General features: G+C 47.6%; 1 pseudogene; it reads left to right on the top strand.

The window, feature by feature from the left end:
- Positions 1 to 9,391: 9,391 nt before the first annotated feature.
- The window catches only part of LOC128838528 (bifunctional heparan sulfate N-deacetylase/N-sulfotransferase 4-like), a 192,897-nt pseudogene continuing 180,912 nt past the window's right edge, over positions 9,392 to 21,376 (top strand).

Below are 21,376 nucleotides of genomic sequence, written 5' to 3'. Positions count from 1 at the left end.
AGCTAGAGCTCAGCCTGGTCACTAGACAACTTAGCAAGCTCAGCTGGACCCAATGAGCCCCCTCCAAACAGTTGAACTTCCTGATTGGAGAGAGGAGCCAGCAATTTTGCTACTTGAGCCTTGCAGCAGCAGCACAATGGCTGCTCAATGAATACCATGCCTGCAGCTGCATTTATCTTGCTCTCACCCCCTTCCTGCTCCAGGCTTGCTCTAGCCTGATTTCAGTCCTTACTCCAAGACCTGCTCCTGCCTTGCTCCCAACCCTGTTCCTGTTCCAGCTCCAGCCTTTACTTTCTCCAGACTCAATGTGTCTGCTGACTACTGCGTCTGACTCTTGGCCATATCCCCAACTATGACTCTGGCTCATCCTTCTGCCTAGGCTTTGGATTGTGACTCCTGGTTCTGATCCCCTGGTTACATCAGTTACTATGACACTGGCTCACTCTTCATCTTAGCCTTGGCTTCTGACTCTGGTCCTGATCTTCAGCTTGGCCCCTTGACCTGACTCCAGCTTCATCTTTGAATGAGTGCCTGATTCCTGGATCTATGCTTGTCATTATCCAAACTACTACCGCAACCATAGGGCAAGGTCCTGCTCCACCTACTAAATAGGCCCCCATGCCCTGGCAGCTTACAGTCTGTGAAACAATGACATGGACATCAGCTTTACCCAGCTGTACATCACCTTCACATCAGACACAAACAGCCCCGTTTCCTGCACATTCCAGGACCTGGGTGTAATATGCAGTTAGATGAAGCTGAATTGAGGTAGACTGATGTGATATTAGTGGGAAGCACTTTGGAGAACCTACCATATCTATAATATTACCCTTAATTGACAGTATCTGCCTTCAGATTACTAAAACAGTTCATGGTGTTGGTGTTCTCATAATCACTTCATTACTTCTGGATACCCATATACATGGCAATGTGACCTAGTAGAACAGTATTGTGGTCTAGTGTTCAGAGCAGAACCAAAAAACAGTGGTTGAAGCCAGGAGTTTTGAGAAAGACAGGGAATAGCTCTGGAGCAGGCAAAGATTGGAGTATGGACTACTTTAAGAAGCTGGCCTGGTACAGCTGTGGGCATGGGACATATTGAGGTTATGAAAACAGCCACTGTGCTGCTGTTGCTACACGGATTAAATGGTAATCTGTTGGCCTTTCTGTCTAAAGGGAGCACAGTCACTTAATGAACATTTATTGGGCCCAGCTGAGCTCAGGGTTCCTAGGTGACCATGTCCAGAGCCAGGTGACTTCCTGACAGCCAGTTCCCCAGTGTGTGCATTCAGATCTGGCTATGGTAATCCAGGCATTTGTAACTTCTACTTCGGTTACTGTAATTCTCTTTAAGTCAAGCAGGAATGAAAATAGTCCTGACAAAACAGAACACAGGAACCTGTCTATTCAGCAGCATACACTATTTAGAGCACATTTAGTTCTCTTCTTTCTTAATTATAAAAAATTGGCTCCCTATTCGCTACAACGCAAAATTCAAGATTTTGGTCCTTTTGAAAACACTCCATAGTACTGTCCCAAGTTATCATGACCTCTTATGACTTTGCTGAGTGGAGCTAAATTTCTTCTCTGTTTCTAGACATTTTAAAATATTTAGTAAATGATCAACTATATGTGTAGACTTACACAGGATTGTTTCAAGTCCCTGCTTCACTTTTTTCTGCTGGATGAGTAGGATCCTTGGATATTCCCAGAATGTACAGAGTGCAAGACTGGGGGCAGTGTGCAAAGCTGCCATCAAACTCTGGCTTCTCCTGCCCTGATCCAGGTGCTGCTCTCTGTCCTTCTATCATGCATTACATCCAAGGTGCCTGAGAGGTACTTGCAGTGACCAAAAAGAGCCAAATATCTGGCCTAAGATTGGCATAACAAAGTCATAATGATATCCCAGTCACTCCCTTGGTATCTTCACCCTTTTCTTCTCATTATGCTGGCTGCAAGAAGATGTGAGGCATACACATCCGTGTATTGGCTGTATATCCTGAGATCTTCCATAGGCCAGTCATTCAATTTTTGCAATGGTTGCAGAACAAAGGAGCCAAAAAATACCCAGAGATTTGTCCCTATATCTATGGCACTTAAGGAGATTTTCTTCTTACGTACCAGCAAAGTAATCATTTATCAAAATTAAATGCCCATGAAATGTCCGTGTGTCATAATATGAGACTTTAGTTTCTGATGAGTAAGTAAAAGATGTAATTGAATATGGGTTCATTTGCTGAGGTCTAAGCATAGCTAAGATCATCTTAAAATTTGAAAGTATAAATATACAGTCTTTACAGGATCTAGGTGGCAAATAAGGAAAACTCTAGCATGATCACCCTAACCTACAAAAGGTGCATAAAACAGAATCTTGTGGCCATATCTGATGGAACCAAAGCCTAGGTCCGTGTGATGAAGCAAGGTCCTGATATTTTAAAGCTAGCTACTATAAAATTATATAGATTGTATTCTTTATGAAGATGTTTAGACAGAAAGTGAGAGTGGGGAAATTAAGTTAGTTCAACTCAAAATGATAATTTTCTTCCTTTACTTTAATCTATGCCCATTTCTTAACTCAGTGAGGCTCATTACAAAGAGAACAATCTTGCAATTCCCTGCACCCAAATTCCTATCAATATCAAAGGTGGTTCCACACAAGGAATTACTGCAGGATCAGATTCCTAGGAATATTTTTTTAATAAAAAGTAGGCTGTATTTACAGCCGTCTGCATTTCTGTCTCCCACACATTGATATTTATGCAACCCTACATCTCTGTGGCAAAGAGCATTACAGAGTTTGCATGTGTTTGGCCATTTTAAAGGAGTGATAAATAATGAATGATCCCAATGGCAGATTGCATAGCTTTCCCATTTGCATTTTTAATGTGAATTGACCAGTTTCAATAAGAAGGAAAATTTATTCCTTATTAAACATAAGTTCACTGTAGTGGGGTGGTCACCCCACTTCTGCCTGAAGGGGATAAAGCAGCCTGGAGAGGGCTGCAGCGGGGAAAGCTAGGCTGATTGGGAAAGCAGCCACAGCTGTGGTCAGCTTAATCAGGGCCCAGCTTGCCCTTATAAGAGCCAGAAGAAAGACACTCTCTCTAGCTTTCTGAGTGAGAAGGACCTGGCTGTCTGGGAGCTGAGAAGGGTACCTGAGGTGGAGCAGTGCTGGGGAAGGGCAGAGGGAGCTAGAAAACTCCAGACAGGAAAAACCTCAGGCTGAAGGCCTTGCCAAAAAGGCCAAATAAGTACTGGGGATGCAGAGGAGCAGCCCAGAGATAGGCAAAGGCAGCAGGTCCTAACCCCCTTGCTGATGATGAGTGGCTGACAGATTGCAGTCTAGATGATGACTGGCAGTAGCCATTGAGGCAAGGTGGGGATAGAGGGTTGGGGATTCCCCTGGGTGGGGAGACCCAGATTGTGGGTTACTGCTGGGGGAAGAACCCTGAAGTAGAAGGGCACCGGGGTCTGGGAGTGACATGGGGGCCAGCTGCAGGTGAGACACCAGCCTGCAGAGGGTGCTCTGGGCTGGAAGAGCTAATTCCCAGGAGGACCAGCAGGAGGTGCTGTGCTAGTGAGTCAACACCCCGCCACAATCATTTTTTCCAGAGGGGGAAAAATGCCTCATCCAGATCTCTCTCACCTCCACAGGAAAAGGATAACCCTTCCACTGGCTTCTGCTTTCCTAATCAGAATCTGGGGAAACAAACTATTCCTGTCAGTTTTCTCTTCAGAGTGGAGATGGGGTTAATTGTACAAGGGGGTATGAGAAGGGGTAGAGCTCCAGTGTCATTGGCTAGGGGGAGAAGCAGGGGAAGGGCTGAAGCACTAGCAGGATACCTGAGTAAGCTGCTCCTTCCTTGCCCTCCTTGACCTCCTTCTGTGTCTGATTATAGTGGGATTTCTCCCTCTTCCCTCCCACCTCAGCCCATAGAGCATGACCCACAGAGTGCCCATTCACATCCCACTTCTGATTGATACTGCACTGGGTGAGCAGCACTGAACTAGTTCATTTAATGAAACTTCCTTTGTATACCACCATAAAGTAATTCAACCTTTTTGGGTGTGCATCTATTCTGAATAATATAGGAATAAATTCCTAAAGGAGGACATGCTTCCTCATTCAGTAAATACAATACTAAGCATCGACACACCTTCAGGAAAAAAAATCTAATTGAGCTCTAGTACTCAAACTTGTTGCAAAGAGGCACACAGTTGTTCTCTGTTTGTGTTGGCGCACATTTCTGTTTATTCCTAAACCAACATACTGTAATTTATTACTCATGGGAGTCTTCTGTTTATTATGCTTCATGAATTTGATGACTGAACACAATAACTGCAGCACTTGGGTATGTTGGAATAGGTTTAGAAAATTAATGCATGTCTTCAGGATGTAATCCCTTCCCTGTGAGGTTCTGGTTAAGGTTAATGTGACATAAGCTCTGGAGCTATCCTTTCTAAGTCACCAGCTGTGCAGTGAAGAGTATTAAAAAAAGCTTCATTTGATCCTGGCTGTTGGTCTTTGGGGAGAACAAATAACAAGGGATTAAAGGAAAGAGTGTACTGCAAGAATTTGGCAGAAAAATCTATAGCAAAAGGATTAGGTAACTGTCCTTGGTGAAAGAGACAACCTGGATGTGTCTTTTTGATAGAAAGACACAAGAAGTTTTATGTAATTTTATTCATTGAGGCCCATAAGGTCAGCATAATGCTCAAGTTTAAAATAAAATGCACTATCACTGGAAAATAACATCCAAGTGAAAGGTAATACTTCATTTTCACTCATGCTAGTTCTGATCTTATTCTTTCTTTTTATTTAACATCTCAATTTTCTTGTAATTTGCTATCATACCATAACCTGTAAGTTTTTTCCTCAGTAACCTAAGGATATGTCTGCACTGCAATAAAACAGTCACAGCTGGCCTGTGTCAACTGACTTAGGCTCATGGGGCTCAGGCTGTGGGGCTATAAAATTGCAGTGTAGACATTTGGGCTCAGGGTGAAACCCAGGCTCTGAGACCCCTCATGGAAGGAGGGTCCCAGAACCCAAGCTCCAGCCTAAGCTCAAAAGTCTACACTGCAATTTTTTAGCCTCGTAGCCTAAGCCCTGCAAGCCTAAGTCAGTTCAACTCATGGCCAGCCATGGGTGTTTTATTGCAGTGTAGACATACCCTATAACAGTGATTGATTAAAGTGACTCAAACAGCTTCTTCAAAAGATTATTTATTCTTTCACCCAAATGTACATAGCACCCAAAACAGGGATAAAAGAGAAAACAGCCTGACACACATTCCCCCCCCCTCCCCACTACTCCTTAATCTTTCCTAGTAAGCTTTGGTAAATTCCATTCAGCTCAGTTACCTCTCTCTAGGCTGGGAGAAAACAGACTGCTCTGTTTGTCTTTGTTAGACATACCCTCCAGCAGCTGCTGACAGCCCACTCAACCATCCTCTTCCTGTCTAGGCTAGCATCCTTAAGGTTTCATCCTAGGTTCAGCTTGGGAAGAATAAAGTTTAGCCTACTAAATTTGCCAGAAATTTAATTTCCCACTTAATAACTTTTCACCAAGGACCCTTGTTATTCCTTATCATAGCACCTTATTTTTGCCATTGTTTTTGTTTCCTGTTGGCTTTCCCTTTTGATTTAACTCTATATATTTAGGCAGGATAATATCACACAGATAAACTGAGGTACACATAATATTTATTAAAAAATAGTACACCTAACTCTCATTCATTACAGATGGCATCCTAAACAGCCAGTGTATTCCTACTCACCCCATTACCACTGCTGCCATTTCTAGGAGGTGTTCCTCAAAACCTAGAAACCTTCCTGGACAGAAGGCAAACCCTGATCTCCACCCTCCCCAGGAGCGTAGGCAATCTTCCCTACGGAAAATTCCAGAAAAAACAGTCAGACTCTCACATGCTTGACTCTGACATCTTGCCCTAACTTATTGCCAAAATACAGCATGTGACTAGATGGCCAGAGACACCGAAGCTGAGGGATGGATCGGTGGAAAGCTGCCCTGAGCACAGGTAGATACAGTGACCTTCCCTCCTCTCTTTCTATATGGCCTCTGATCCTGTCTACTTTCCACAACAATCCCAGTCACCTGGCTAATTTAAACCAGCTATTTACAGGGCAAAAATAGCCCATTTAACCCCTATCCTGGCAGTTTCCTAGGGAGAAGGGGTATGTGGGAAAGACCCATCTCTGACATCTCCATGGTGTCAGTGGTTCAGTGGTACATTAACCATTTTATTACACATTAAATGAAGTTTCCAGGGCATGAGAGAAATGTAAACAATGGACTAGACAGAAGTCGCTATGTTCTCTTTTTAGCAGCCCTCAATCTGCTTTTCTGTACAGCCCATCGTCATACTGATTAAATGCCAGTGGAGGCTATAGTATAACAGTTCCAATAGTGAACCATCTTTTGTCTGTTCTCCCAGCACCTTTAATCATGGAAATCTAATCTGTTCTAATTAGCCCATGTGCAACAATTCCATAGATAATTAACCCTTTCATTTAAGTGAAGAATTTGTGCAAATCAACTCTTAAATGCACTAGGATAGCCTTTTGCTGTTACACTTGCGTGTGGTATGGATGGATTTGATTTTCACACTTTGCATCTTGCTTTACTCTTGTAATAATTGTTATTTGTGTTGTGTTTTCTGTTTTCAAATGTTTTTATCTCAACATTCAGACCATTGAGGTGGCATTTTCAATTATAAATCTATAAGTATTAAAGGTGCACATATTTATTTACTCAACAAAACAAAACAACCCCCAAAATAACAAAATCAATCTATATTCTCAATAGTTCATATTGATATAGAGCAAATACCAAATGAAGTTAAAATTAAATCCATAAATTGTATACAAGAATACTGGAAAAGAAATCTTTTGATAATTGCGACCTAATGAAAACAAAGTAGTACTATCCAGAAATCCATACCACTTTTCCATTCTTATGTATAGCTTATTGCATCATTTAAAGTACATTTTCTGTTATATTATTTGCTCTGTTAATGTAAAATGCAGCAGAAACATCATTGCAAATGTAAACTTTGATCCCCAACTGTGAAGATTGTAATTAAAATCTTTAAATAAAATATCTATAGGTTATCTGGTACTTTAATACCTGTATACACTCACAACCCAAAAATGCAGTGTTGGCACAATGATGCTGAAATCTGTAAAGACAGGATGAGTATAAATACATGAGCACTTCAGTTTGATTCAGATAAGCAGCAAAATGTTTGGATTCCTATCCAAATCTTATCCAAACCTGGGCGAGGGATAGCTCAGTGGTTTGAGCATTGATCTGCTAAACCCAGGGTTGTAAGCTCAATCCTTGAGGGGGCCACTTAGGGATCTGGGGCAAAAATCAGTACTTGGTCCTGCTAGTGAAGGCAGGGGGCTGGACTTGATGACCTTTCAGGGTCCCTTCCAGTTCTAGGATATGGGATATGGGACCTTTAAATCAGCCTTAAAATTGCATGAAAGTAAGTTCTCACGAAATTTCCAGTACTTTCTGGTTCTGTGCAAGTCAAAAATACCACTGTGGAGATCTGGGGAATCTGTCTGTGCACAATTTATTAATTCTGTTTGAAATTATGAGTGCTCTTTGTCTGTCTGCCTCAGAGTGTAAACTCCATTTTTGAATGTGGAGCTGGTTACCTTGTGTTGTCTGCGGGGTGGTTTCCAGCTGGAATGGAGCCTACATGTCTGTCTTTGAAAGAAACAGCCATTAAGGGCTATTAATTAGTGAATAGACCCTGCCCAGACAGAACAATAGGTGGGCTGAAGGCTGGGGGAAGCCAGTTTTCTCCAAAGTCTCTGCAGAGCTTTGAGATTGGAAAGTACCATTTTTTCAGCAGCAGAAAAAATGAACCAGGTATTAGTGGTAGGGCATGTAAACTCTGGGGAGAGCGAGGAAGCCTGAGACAGAATAGAAGGGCTTGCATTTCTAGCAGGGAGGTCCTGTTTAACTGTGGTTGAGGAAGAAGGAAGCTAGCTGACCTACAGCAGGGAGAGAGACTCCATGAGTTAGAAGAGAAGCCAGGTGCAGGAGGATCCAGGACTTACAGTACTGTGCCCTAAGCCCAAAAAATGTTCAAGTGTGGTGAGGCAACTGAGGCAGGTAAATGCACATATGTGTTTTATTGTTTTGCCTAGATCTGTGTATTTCTCATGCTAGCTAAGTAAAAGTTTAATTGTGTTTAGAAACCCTTGCAAAGCAAGCATGGCAGTTTGCTTCACTGTCTGTTGTCCTGAAGAAGTGAACCATAATCCTAGAGTGCACACAAGCTTGCAACTAGTCTGCACTACAACCTTCAGTTGACGCAAGTTATATCAGCACAATGCCACCACAGTTAGCATATCACTTGTGTGCATGCATATTTGACTGTTTGTGTCAGTGCTTAGTGTACTCACCAGGGGTATGTCTTCACTACCCGCTGGATCAGTGGGTAGCAATCGATCTATCGGGGATCGATTTATCGTGTCTCGTCTAGATGTGATAAATCGATCCCTGAACGTGCTCCCCGTCAACTCCGGAACTCCACCAGGGCGAGAGGCGGAAGCGGAGTTGACGGGGAAGCCACGGCCATCAATCCCGCGCCATGAGGACTGGAGGTAAGTCGATCTAAGATACGTCGACTTCAGCTACACTATTCTCGTAGCTGAAGTTGCATATCTTAGATTGATTCCCCCCCACCCCCAGTGTAGACCAGCCCCAGGCATGCTTGTGTCAATGTGTAGAGCAGTGCACCATGAGTAAATAATGCAGAGTGCCATGCATCACCATCTGGGACACTGTTTTGGGTGAAATTTTTGCAATGCATGGTGGGGCAGAAACGAGCTGCAGGGCTGACTGGGAACAAGAAGTCAAGTTCCTATCATGCAACTTTGTTTATCCCATAATGTCATCTGTTTTCCATTTGCTGTACATCTTTTTTAAAAATCCCATAAATCCACATAGCATTTGTCACTGCCTGCCATCTCGGACAAAAGCATCATAGTCCTTAAAGCTCTGCACTGTTGTCATGAATTTTGCAAACACAGGAGAAACGATCTACTGGCATTTGCAGAGCTTCAGGAAGAACCACAACAGTGGGTGGCATGACAGTTTCTTAGAGGACAGATTGCTGAGGGACATAGTAAAAATCATTTCAAGGTTGCTGGTGGCAAGTTTGTGACGATGAGCAATGGGTGAAGAACTTTTGGATGCTACAGGCCACATTGCTGGATTTGTGCACCGAGCATGCCCCAGCCCTCCAGCACACGGACACCAGAATGAGAGCCACATTAACAGGCGAAGCTTGCAATACAGAATTGCTACCAATCAATGGGCAGTCAGCTTGGAGTTGGCAAATCCACCATGGGGGCTGTTGTGATGCAAGTGCATGGTACCATTAATCATTGCCTGCTACGTAGGACTATGACTCTTGGCAACATGCGGGACATGGTGGCTGGATTTGCAGCAATGGCGTTCTTCAACTGTGGTGAGGTGATAGATGGCACATACATCACTATTTTGGATTCAGACCACCTTGCCACAGAGTACATCAGTACGAAAGAGCTACTTTTGTTCGGTTATGCAAGAGTTGGTAGATAACCAGGAACACTTCACTGACATCAGTGTGGGCTGATCAGGGCCGGTTCATGATGCTCACATCTTTAAGAACACAGGACAGTTCAGAAAGCTGCAAGGAGGGACATTCTTTCTTGCTGGATTACTACTGGGAATGTTGAAATGCCTGAGGGACCAAGCCTACCTCTTCCTCCTCTGGCTCACGAAGCTGTGCACTGGCCACCTTAACAGCACCAAGGAAGGATTCAACTACTGACTTAGCTGGTGCCAAATGACAGTTGAATGATAGATTGAAAGGACGCTGATAGTGTTCACTCATGAGATTGGATCTCAGTGAGGAAAAATATCCCAGTGGTTATATCTGCTTGCTTTGCTTGAGGCAAAGAGGGGAAAGTTGCTGCTGGGGTGGAGCAGCTGTCTGATGAATTTGAACAACCAGAAACCAGGGCAATTAGAAGAACTCATTGTGGAGCTATGCAGCTGAGGAAGGCTTTGAAGAAGCTTTTTAATGGTCAGCTGAAGTAATGTGATATGATGTGGCCTGTGCTATATGTGCCCTTAAGTTTTGGGGGCTGTTAGGAATTGTGTGGTGCTTGGTGTACATTTGTGAATATCACTACTTTTAATGCATGTATTAATTATATGGTGCTTGCTGTACATTTATAATTATTATACCATGCTGAACCAATGATTCTGTGGGCTGGTACAATTACAAGTAGTAGGTGCTTTGAGTAGCGCTATGCATTCTGCAGTATACATTGTGAAGTAAAAAAAAGAGGAATTTATTTTCAAAATATAGACACTGTGTCCCAAAAATAGTGTAAAGATAATGTGCAATTAAAAACAAATATAATACAAACTTCCAAAATAAATCAATGGAACAGAACTTTAAAATTAAAAAACATTATTGGACATTTCGGCTACATATACACTAACCGTGGCTCTCACAGGTCAGTGCATATGCAGCTGTGGTTTTTCTTACTGCCACCCAGCATGGGGGGTAGAAGTAGGGATGCAGCCCCTGTTGCTATGTGGACTGTTGGGGGGTGTATGGAGCTGTTGCAATGGAGCTCTCCATTGACTGCAAAGTAGGCAAGCCTGAGTCTGTTGCATCTTTAGGACTGCAGCATTTGTTTGCTGTCTGAGAAGCCCAAAATATCCTGGTGCATCGACCTCTCTTTTTCCTGCTGGGACTCCTGGATTTTTAAGGCTTAATTAAATGTTATATAAAGAGCTAGAGTCTCAGGGCTGGGCAGGAATGAGGGGGTCAAGGCCCCCATTAGCCCCATACATAGCTATGCTTACATTGTCTGTGGGAGAAGAGGAGAGAATACTTGTCCACTGCTCCCCACTGGGGAAATGGTGGAGAAGGATTGGGAGAAGAAGACGACCCTCCCCCACAGACAATGAGCAGTAAGCTGTTCCATGAAAAGAGGTGAAGTGATTTATCTCCTTCACTTCCCCAGAGGAAGGGAAGAATTGTGACTGTGATTCAGTCCATTATCTGGTCTGTTTCTGGGTAAATTCCCTTACTCAGGGAAGATTGTAAAGCTAAAATTAAGACCAAAGTGGTTTGAGATTTTTGAATGAAGATAGTTTATATATACATGCAGTCTTTGGATGGTTTATTTTAAGTGTTTCCTAAATATCTTTGAATGACAGAATGGGACATGTATTAATTTAGAAAAAATCCCAAAGGGGTTGTTTGTGTCATTGCCATATATTACACAGAGGCAAATAACACAAAGTGCTGAGCATCCACATGTCCTTCTGATGTTAGTATGTTGGAGTCACTCAGTACAAAGCACTTCACAGCAAGACCTAAAATAATAATTTAAGATAAAAAACAACCATTTTAAACCAATTTTACTATACACTGTAGGAGCATAAGAATGCTAGAACTGCCTTCCCTTTAAGATCTTTCCAACGAACATTGCTTAGGTTTTTTTCTTCTTTCTTTGTACTATTCTGAGCATCTCTGAGCTGCTATGAAATGCTAGAAATGATGAAATATTTATACTCTGAAGTTTGCATTTTTAAAGGACACTTTCTATTTACAGGCTTCAGCTTTGCTTTGTTTTTCTCAGTTGTCCTAGACAGATTACAGTATAATTTCTTTTCTTCAGAAGGAGGGGTGTGTGTGTACACGTGTACAGACTTTTTTTTACTGGGCTAGTTGGCAAAACTTCATTGTGACTTCATATATTATTTCTTCCTTTTTGTTTTTCATATTCTATCATTTTACTTTTATGAGACATGAAGTTGGAGTTCTTTGAAAGCATGAGGGGAAAACACAGAAGAGGTGTTTTTTTCCTCTGCTAGCAGAAGAAAAACTTACATAAAATTTAATGTTAATAAATGCAAAGTAATGCACATTGGAAAACATCCCAACTATACATATAAAATGATGGGGTCTAAACTAGCTGTTATCACTCAAGAAAGAGATCTTCATTGTGAATAGCTTTTTGAAAACATCCACTCAATGTGCATCAGCAGTCAAAAAAGCTAACAGAATGTTGGGAATAATTAGGAAAAGGATAGATAATAAGACAAATATCATATTGCCTCTATAAATCCATGATATGCCCACATCTTGAATACTGCATGCAGATGTGGTTGCCCCATCTCAAAAAAGATATATTAGAATTGGAAAAGATACAGAAAAGGGCAACAAAAATGAGTAGGGATGTGGAACAGCTTCAATATGAGGGCAGATTAAAAATACTGGGACTTTTCAGCTTGGAAAAGAGACAACTAAGGGGGGGATATGATAGAGGTCTATAAAATCAGGACTGGTGGGTAGAAAGTAAATAAGGAAGTGTTATTTACTTATAACATAAGAACTAGGGGTCACCAAATTAAATTAATAGGCAGCAGGTTTAAAACAAACAAAAGAAAGTATTTCTTCACACAAAGCGCAGTCAACTGTGGAACTCCTTGCCAGAGAATGTTATGAAGGCCAATACTAAAACAGGGTTAAAAAAGGAACTAGATAGGTCCATTAATGGCTATGCTCCATTAATGTATTAGCCAGGATGGGCAGGGATGGTGTCCCTAGCCTCTGTTTACCAGAAGCTGGGAATGGACAACAAGGAATGGATCATTTGGTGATTACCTGTTCTGTTCATTCCCTCTGAAGCACCTGGCATTGACCACTGTCGGAAGACAGGATACTGGGCTTGATGGACCTTTGGTCTGACCCACTATGGCCATTCCTATTTACATTATTATAAATTGAAGGATAAATTCATCATTTTTATCAGAAGCTAATAAACAGGTTTCAGTCCATGCAATATTTTTATGAATTCCCATATTTTGCCATTTGAGTAGATGATAACTCAAATAACTGAAAATATGAGGTTAATATAATAATAGATTAGTAGATATTAGAGATTTGAAAAAGACCTATTTGGTCACCTAATCAATCCCTCTGCCAATACAGAATTTTTCCCTACTAGTACATTGTCCATTCCAGTAATAAATGCACTAAGTGATGACACTTCAACCACTTTTCTATAGTCTAACAGAGCATGCTGTCAGGAACATTTGGCAGATATTCAGCCTGAATTTTACCTTTCCAAATTTCTTCCTGTTACTCCTAGTTACAGCCGACATACCGCTCTAAGCTCAGATCCTGTAAACATGCTTTAGCTTCAATTGATTACAGAGTAGTCCCACTGAAATCAATTTCGGGTAGTAAAGATATGCCTCTACATAAATCTGTGCAGAATATGGGCCTAACTAGAATCATAGAAAGGTAGGCCTGGAAGGAACCTCAAGAGGTCATCTAATCCCTGCTCTCAGGCAGGACCAAATATATTTAAACCATCCCTATTGTGTGTTTGTCTAACCTGTTTTTAAAACATCCCGTGATGGGGATTCCACAACCTACCTTGGAAGCCTATTCAACAATTTAACTACTCTTATAGTTCGGAAGATTTTCCTAATATCTAACCTAAATCACCCTTGCAGCAGATTAAGTTGAAGTAGTCCTTCCTCTTTGGATATAGACAATAGTTGATCACCTTCCTTCTTATAACAGCCCTGTGACAGAGTCGGTAGCTCACCGCTGTGGCGCCTCCTCCTGGCCGCTTCGGGGAATTAGTTTTGCGCCAGTAGAGCGCCCTCTTTGGGTGGCGTTCCGCCTGTCGTCTCGCCTCTGTGGGGTGCACGGACTTGCGTTGCTCCCGACGTCGGCGTCCTCTTCTGGAACACTGCCCTCCGACAGTGTCCCTCTGTCCAATCACACCCCCTTCCGGGGGGGGGGGGGGTAAACAACAGCCCCACACCTTCAAGTCCGATCCTCACCGTCTAGGATCTGGTGTGGTTCTGACCGGCCGCTCCCTGCGGCCCGTGGCTGCGCGTGGGGTAGCACAGCAAACAAAGGGGGAAAAAGGGGGGGGGGGACTCAGGCCCGCCCACTACTCTGAGTCCCGGTCCAGAGGCCCTCATGTGACAGTCTCACTGTCCTCCTACTCCTTACTCCTCTAACTACCCCTCTGGACCGCTTCCCCAACAGCCCTTCACTACGCTAGGCCTCCTCCTCCCAGGCCTGCCGCCTAGCAGGCTATGGAGTAGGGCCTTCTCCCACTCTCTCAGGCAGGCCTGCACTGCGCTGTCCGTGGTGCTGGCCTCCCAGCTCTAGAGACAGACCTTCCCCTCTGAAGGCCTGGGACAGACTGACTGCTCCTGCTCTGGGCAGCCTTTTATATGCTAAGCCGGGCTCTGATTGGCTGGCTCCAATCTGTCTTCTTATTGGCTCCCAGTAAGCCCTCTCCTGATTGGCCGCGCGTCTACGCAGGCGCCTAGGCCTGCCGCAGCCCAGTCTCTCTAGGTGTGGGGTAATCGCCCCACCACACACCCTCCCCCTTAAGAACCCTCTGGGGGGGGGGGTTATCCTAACCGGCCTAATGGCCTAGAGCACGGAAAGCAATCTTTGTCCCGCAGCGGCTCGGCTTACCGGCTCAAAGTCTAGAAACTTAGCCCTTGTCACTGGGCCTTATGGCCTACTGGCCCCAAAGTTCCGGAAATTAGTCTTTGCCTATGGGCAACCCGGCTTATCCACCGTCTCAGCGGGGGGGTCCCACCGAAACACGCTGAGGCTTACCGGGTCTGACGTACCAGTCCGTCTCGTCCCTTAAGCTGCCTCCTATCTGCTCCACTGCTGGAGTGTCCCACGGGTCTCCTGATTCTCCACAGGTCTCGTGGTTCACTGCCTCGGCTGGTCCCTCCCAGAGTGAGGCTCCCTCTCGACCTGGAGAAGTCGCAGTCCTCGGCGGTTCCAGGAGTGTGGGCTGGTCCTCCACCAGGGCTTCCCGCAAGGGTTCTCCTCCCACGGCCGTCTGCCTAGGCTGGGGTATGTTCCCTCCTCTCGCACTCTCTGTGCATTTGAGACACACCCCGTACAAGCATGACGGATCCTCTGCCGTCAGGGCTAACTGTTTAGGGCCTCGGCAGTTGGGGGGGAGCCTGACAGCCCCCTCACGGACCACCCCCTGCGCTAAGGATCCCCCTCCTTGATCCGATTCTTCGCCCTCCTCCCCTAGCCTGGAGAAGAAATCGGCGTTAGTATGGGCCTTACCCGGTCGGTGGAGCACCTGGAAGTCGTAAGGCTGGAGGGCGAGGTACCACCGCATAATTCTAGCATTCGTGTCTTTCATGCTGTGGATCCATCGCAAAGGGGCGTGATCCGTGATTAATTTAAAACTATTCCCTAACAGATAGTAACGGAGGGCGTCGATGGCCCACCGTACCGCCAAGGCCTCTTTCTCTATTGTTGAGAAGTGTCTTTCTCGGGGGAACAGCTTCCGACTTAAATACAGTACAGGATGTTCCTCCCCGTCTACTTCCTGGGAGAGTACTGCGCCCAGGCCGACTTCTGAAGCGTCTGTTTGGAGTATAAACTCTTTCATGAAGTCGGGGTGCCGTAGTACTGGTTCTTGAGTGAGCCGTTCCTTGAGTGTGTTAAAGGCTCGCTCGCATTGTGTAGTCCACTGTACCTGTCGAGGCTGGGAGTTCTTCGTTAGATCTGACAGGGGGGCGGCTATGGATGCGAAGTCTGGTACAAAATGACGATAGTACCCAGCTAAGCCCAAGAACTGACGCACTTGTTTCTTCGTCGTGGGGGTGGGTACATCTCTGAGGGCTTGTACCTTGCTAATCAGGGGTGTTAGTTTCCCCCCTCCTACCGTGTATCCCAGGTAGGTCACTTCTTCTTGGCCTAAGTGACATTTCGTCGGGTTAGCTGTTAGGCCGGCCGCTCTGAGGGCTTGTAGCACTGCTGCCAGGTGGTGTAAATGGCTCTCCCAGTCAAGGCTATAAACCACGATATCATCTATGTACGCCGCCGCGTATTGGTCGTGGGGCTGGAGGACCTTGTTCATCAGGCGTTGGAACGTGGCTGCTGCTCCGTGCAAGCCGAACGGCATGGTTACAAACTGGAAGAGGCCGAAGGGCGTAGGGAAGGCCGTCTTCGCTCGGGAGTTTGGCGTCAGTGGGATCTGCCAATATCCTTTAGTTAAATCTAAAGTTGACAGGTACTTGGCTCCTCCGAGGCGCTCTAACAGTTCATCCACTCTCGGCATTGGATAGGCATCAAAACGAGAGATAGCGTTGACCTTTCTGAAGTCGATGCAAAACCGGGTCGCCCCATCTGGTTTCGGTACTAAGACGATAGGGCTTCGCCACTCACTCGTCGATTCTTCTACCACTCCCATCTCCAACATAGTCTCCACCTCCCGCCGGACGGTGTCCCACATTTTCTTGGGTAACGGTCGATGGTTGTCCGTCACTCTCTTCCCGGGGTCTGTGGCAATATGATGACTCATTAGGGTCGTCCGGCCTGGGCGGGCCGATAATACATCTGAGAACTTCTCCACCATCTGTTGCAGTTGTCCTCTCTGTCTGGGGTTGAGGCCTGACCCCACCACAGCCGGTCCGGGGTTGGGAAGATCTCCTGCTAGGGGTACAAGTTCTGACTCTGGGGTGGACGGGCCGATGAACATGGCTTCCCGGGTCTTCCAGGCCTTTAGGAGATTAATATGGTAAATACGGGTCTCTTTGCGTCGACCAGGTAGTCTGACCTCGTAATCGACTGGTCCCACTCGTCGGATCACTTCGTAGGGACCCTGCCATTTGGCCAGGAGCTTCGACTCGGAAGAGGGCAGTAACAGCAACACCCTATCGCCTGGGGCGAACTTCCTCCCTCTAGCCCTTCGATTATAGAGGCGCTCCTGACCTGCCTGGGCCCGTTCCAGGTTTTCACGGGCGAAGGCCCCTAACGTTTGGAGTCGCTCCCGGAGCTGTAGCACGTATTGTGTGGTCCCAAGGACCCGTGTTTCCTGTGCTTCCCACTCCTCCTTCAGGAGGTCCAGTATTCCTCTGGGCTGCCTGCCGTATAGGAGCTCGAAGGGCGAGAACCCCGTCGAGGCCTGTGGTACCTCTCTTATTGCGAACAACAGGGCCGGCAACAAGGTGTCCCAATGTGAGGGGTCCTCCTCCACAAACTTCCGCAACATGGCTTTTAGTGTACCGTTGAACCGCTCTACCAAGCCAACGGTCTGCGGGTGGTACACTGATGTCCGGAGGGTCCGGATATGGAGGAGGCGACATAGCTCAGCTATTAACTTGGAGGACACATTGGTGCCCTGGTCTGTCAATATTTCACCGGGTATCCCCACCCGGGCGAAAATCTTTACCAGTTCACCCGCGATGGTCGGTGCCGTCGCTGTCTTTAGGGGAACGGCTTCAGGATAGCGTGTGGCGTAGTCCACGACTACTAGTATAAAGCGGTTCCCTGTCTTGCTTCGCTCAAGGGGGCCGACGAGGTCCATCCCGATCCGTTCAAAGGGTACCCCCACGACTGGCATGGGTACCAGGGGTGCAGGAGCTACCCCTTTCGGTCCGGCTCGCTGGCATTCTGGGCACGAGGCGCAAAAGTCTGCCACTTCCCGGTAGATGCCTGGCCAGAAAAACCGGCGGGCCACCCTCTGTAGGGTCTTTTCGCGTCCGAGGTGTCCAGCCCAAGGGTTCGCGTGGGCTAAGTGGAGGAGACCGGCTCGCAGTCTCCGGGGGACCAACAGCTGACGGAACGTCTCCCGGGTCTGGGGTTCCTGCGCTATTCGGTACAGGCGATCCTGCCATACCTCAAAGCGGGGGCCCTGCGGAATCCGTTGCGTCCCGTCCCCCTCAATGACAGGGTTGGTGGCTTGCTCCCAGGTTCGGCTTAAGGTTGGGTCTTCCCGTTGCTCACGTAAGAAGTCCCCGTCGCGCTCTAACTCTACCCGGGCGTCCTCCACCGAACGGGGTCTGTCTCCCGGACAACTCGCAGGGGTCTCCGCCGTCGAGGAGGTCCCCTCGCCGGGGTCATCCCTTAGCCTGCTCCCAAGCAGCCCCGTTCCCGGTGCTATAGTCCTGTCTGGTCGGGGCTTGGGTGGCTGATATCTTAGGAGGACCTCTCCGAAGCCGGGCCAATCTCGTCCCAACACCACCGGGTAGGCCAGCCTAGGGGCCACTCCTACTCGGAGACCCTCCTCTCGGCCGCCTACTCCCATCTTGACCCAGGCTGTGGGATACTGGCGGATGTCTCCATGCACACACTGCAGGTAGATCGGGGGCCCCGAAAGATTGAGGTTCGGGACCAGACCCTCTCGTATGAGGGTCTGACTACACCCCGAATCTACGAGGGCATTGGTGGGATTCCCTTCAACCTGGACCGGGACTATCAATTTTCTTACCCCCTTCTGCCGTGCCCGTTGTCCGGCCATCCAGGCCTGCCCGTAGCTGCAGTCCATAAAAGGGCAATCTCGCCGGAAATGTCCCTCTTGACCGCAGCCCCAGCACCTCTCTCGGGTTTCGGCCAGGCTTGGGCCTCCTCCAGGGGGGCCTGTTCGCTCCGGGGGCTGTCGCTCCCTTCGAGTCGCCACCGGCAATAACTTGGGTCGGGGTTCAGGGTTGGAAGGTCTCGGGTGCCGATGGCTGTTGCCTGCCAGTGGTCTAGAGGCTCCCGCCCCACGAGGATTCCCCTTCTCTGCGCCGCCCTTGCGACCAAGGCTCTCGGCTGCTCGGGGTGGTGCCTCTGCCCCCTCGGCGGATAAGTAGTCCTCCATTAAGGCCACTGCTGCGGAGAGGGTGGCCGGTCGATGCCGTCGCACCCAGGCCCTCCCTCCCGGGGGTAGGATCTGGGTGAACTGCTCTAAGGCTACCAGCTCCGCCACCTGGGGTCCCGTCAGGCCCTCTGGGTCCAACCATCTCCAGCAGTGGTCCCGGATGCGTTGGGCCACGGCGCGGGGTCGGGCCCCTGGAGTATATTGTTCTTTACGGAGACGCTGTCGGTAGGTCTCTGGGCTAATGCCGGTATGGTCTAGGATGGCCGCCTTGACTCGGGCGTACTCGAGGGCTTCCCGAGGGTCGAGGCTCCGATATGCGGCCTGAGCCTGGCCCGTCAAATAAGGGGCTAGTAACGTGGCCCGTTGTTCTGAGGGCCACCGGGCAGCAGTTGCCACCCATTCAAATGTGACCAGATAGGCTTCTGGGTCATCCTCGGGCCCCATCTTGGTGAGGCGTATCGGTAGGGCCCCTGGGGTATCCCCCAGTCCGGTTCCCATGGAGGCGGCAGGGGTGCCTCCTGCCGGCCGTAACAGTGCGGCCATCTGTTGCACCAAATGTTCCTGCTGCACCCGCTGCTGGGTGGCCAACTCTCGAAGGAGCTGCTGATGATTCTCTTGGTGCTGAGTCATCATCAGCTGCTGCTGAGTGGTCATCTGCTGCAGCATTTGCATCTGCTGCTGGGCCGACTGCTCTTGCTGCTTCTCTAGCAGCCATTTTAGTAACTTCTCAGCCTCCATGTTGGGGTTCAGCGGGTTACTCCCGGTTCAATCCCCTCACTCTGGACCCCTTTGGTGGGTCCGGGTCTGTACCCACAATCTGGGTCGACCGTCTGTCTGCGCAAGACACTGTTCTGGGTAATAGTCCGCAGTCTTGGCGCTGGCCCCTCGTATCGGGGCGGACCGCTATGCCCGCATTCTCCACCACGTGTGACAGAGTCGGTAGCTCACCGCTGTGGCGCCTCCTCCTGGCCGCTTCGGGGAATTAGTTTTGCGCCAGTAGAGCGCCCTCTTTGGGTGGCGTTCCGCCTGTCGTCTCGCCTCTGTGGGGTGCACGGACTTGCGTTGCTCCCGACGTCGGCGTCCTCTTCTGGAACACTGCCCTCCGACAGTGTCCCTCTGTCCAATCACACCCCCTTCCGGGGGGGGGGGGTAAACAACAGCCCCACACCTTCAAGTCCGATCCTCACCGTCTAGGATCTGGTGTGGTTCTGACCGGCCGCTCCCTGCGGCCCGTGGCTGCGCGTGGGGTAGCACAGCAAACAAAGGGGGGAAAAGGGGGGGGGGGGACTCAGGCCCGCCCACTACTCTGAGTCCCGGTCCAGAGGCCCTCATGTGACAGTCTCACTGTCCTCCTACTCCTTACTCCTCTAACTACCCCTCTGGACCGCTTCCCCAACAGCCCTTCACTACGCTAGGCCTCCTCCTCCCAGGCCTGCCGCCTAGCAGGCTATGGAGTAGGGCCTTCTCCCACTCTCTCAGGCAGGCCTGCACTGCGCTGTCCGTGGTGCTGGCCTCCCAGCTCTAGTGACAGACCTTCCCCTCTGAAGGCCTGGGACAGACTGACTGCTCCTGCTCTGGGCAGCCTTTTATATGGCTAAGCCGGGCTCTGATTGGCTGGCTCCAATCTGTCTTCTTATTGGCTCCCAGTAAGCCCTCTCCTGATTGGCCGCGTGTCTACGCAGGCGCCTAGGCCTGCCGCAGCCCAGTCTCTCTAGGTGTGGGGTAATCGCCCCACCACAAGCCCCTAACATATTTGAAGGCTGTTATTAGATTCCCACTGTGACTTCTTTTCTCAAGATTGAACATGCCCAATTTTTTAAAACTTTTCTTCTTAGGTCAGGTTTTCTAAACAGTCTATCATTTTTGTTGCTTTCATCTGGACTGTCTCCAGTTTGTCCACATCTTTCCTAAAGTGTGATGGCCAGAACAGGACACAGTACTCCAGTACAGACCTGTCAAAAATAAGGCCATGTAGCTGTGCCTGCTCAGTCTCCTGCAAGCCTAATAAGCATCAGCTGGGCTGCATCAGCTAGACTGCCTGATGGAATGCCTTGCCTGATTGGTTAAAGAAGAGAGCAGGCTTGATCTTAATCCCAGTAGCAATTTGCTGGCTGTTCAGAGCATTTACCCATGGCTGTGATAGTTCCTGTGCATGCTTGTTCCCAGCCCTACCTCTCTCTGCCTTGTCTCACTCCAGGTAAATGTGATTCTTACTCTTGACTCTGATTATTTACTTTGATCTGTGACTCTTGGCTCTGGCATCTGGCCTCTGACTCCAGTTCAGATACTCAGCTCTGATTCCTGGCTATCCACTCCTACTTGAATCATGATTATCCACATCTTGATCCCTGATAAGGCTTCACCAGTTTTGAGTAAATTGGCATAATTACCTCCCAAGTCTAACATAGAACACTCTTGTTAAAACCCAAAAATATTAGCCTTTTTACATTGTTGACTCATACTCAATTTGTTATCCATTAAACCCCCATATTATTTTCAGCAGTATTACTATCTAGCTAGTTATTCCAAATTTTGTAGATATGCATTTGATTTTTCCTTCCTAACCAAAGTACTTTGCATGTCTTTCTTGAATTTCATCTTGTTCTTCAATTTGTCAGTCATTTTGAATTCTAACCCTGTTCTTCAAAGTGTAAGTAACCCCTCC

This window comes from Malaclemys terrapin, chromosome 5, assembly GCF_027887155.1.
Source record: "Malaclemys terrapin pileata isolate rMalTer1 chromosome 5, rMalTer1.hap1, whole genome shotgun sequence".
Classification (NCBI taxonomy): Eukaryota; Metazoa; Chordata; order Testudines; family Emydidae; genus Malaclemys; species Malaclemys terrapin.
Note: the sequence above shows the minus strand (reverse complement) of the source record. Positions and strands in the feature narration are given on the sequence as shown.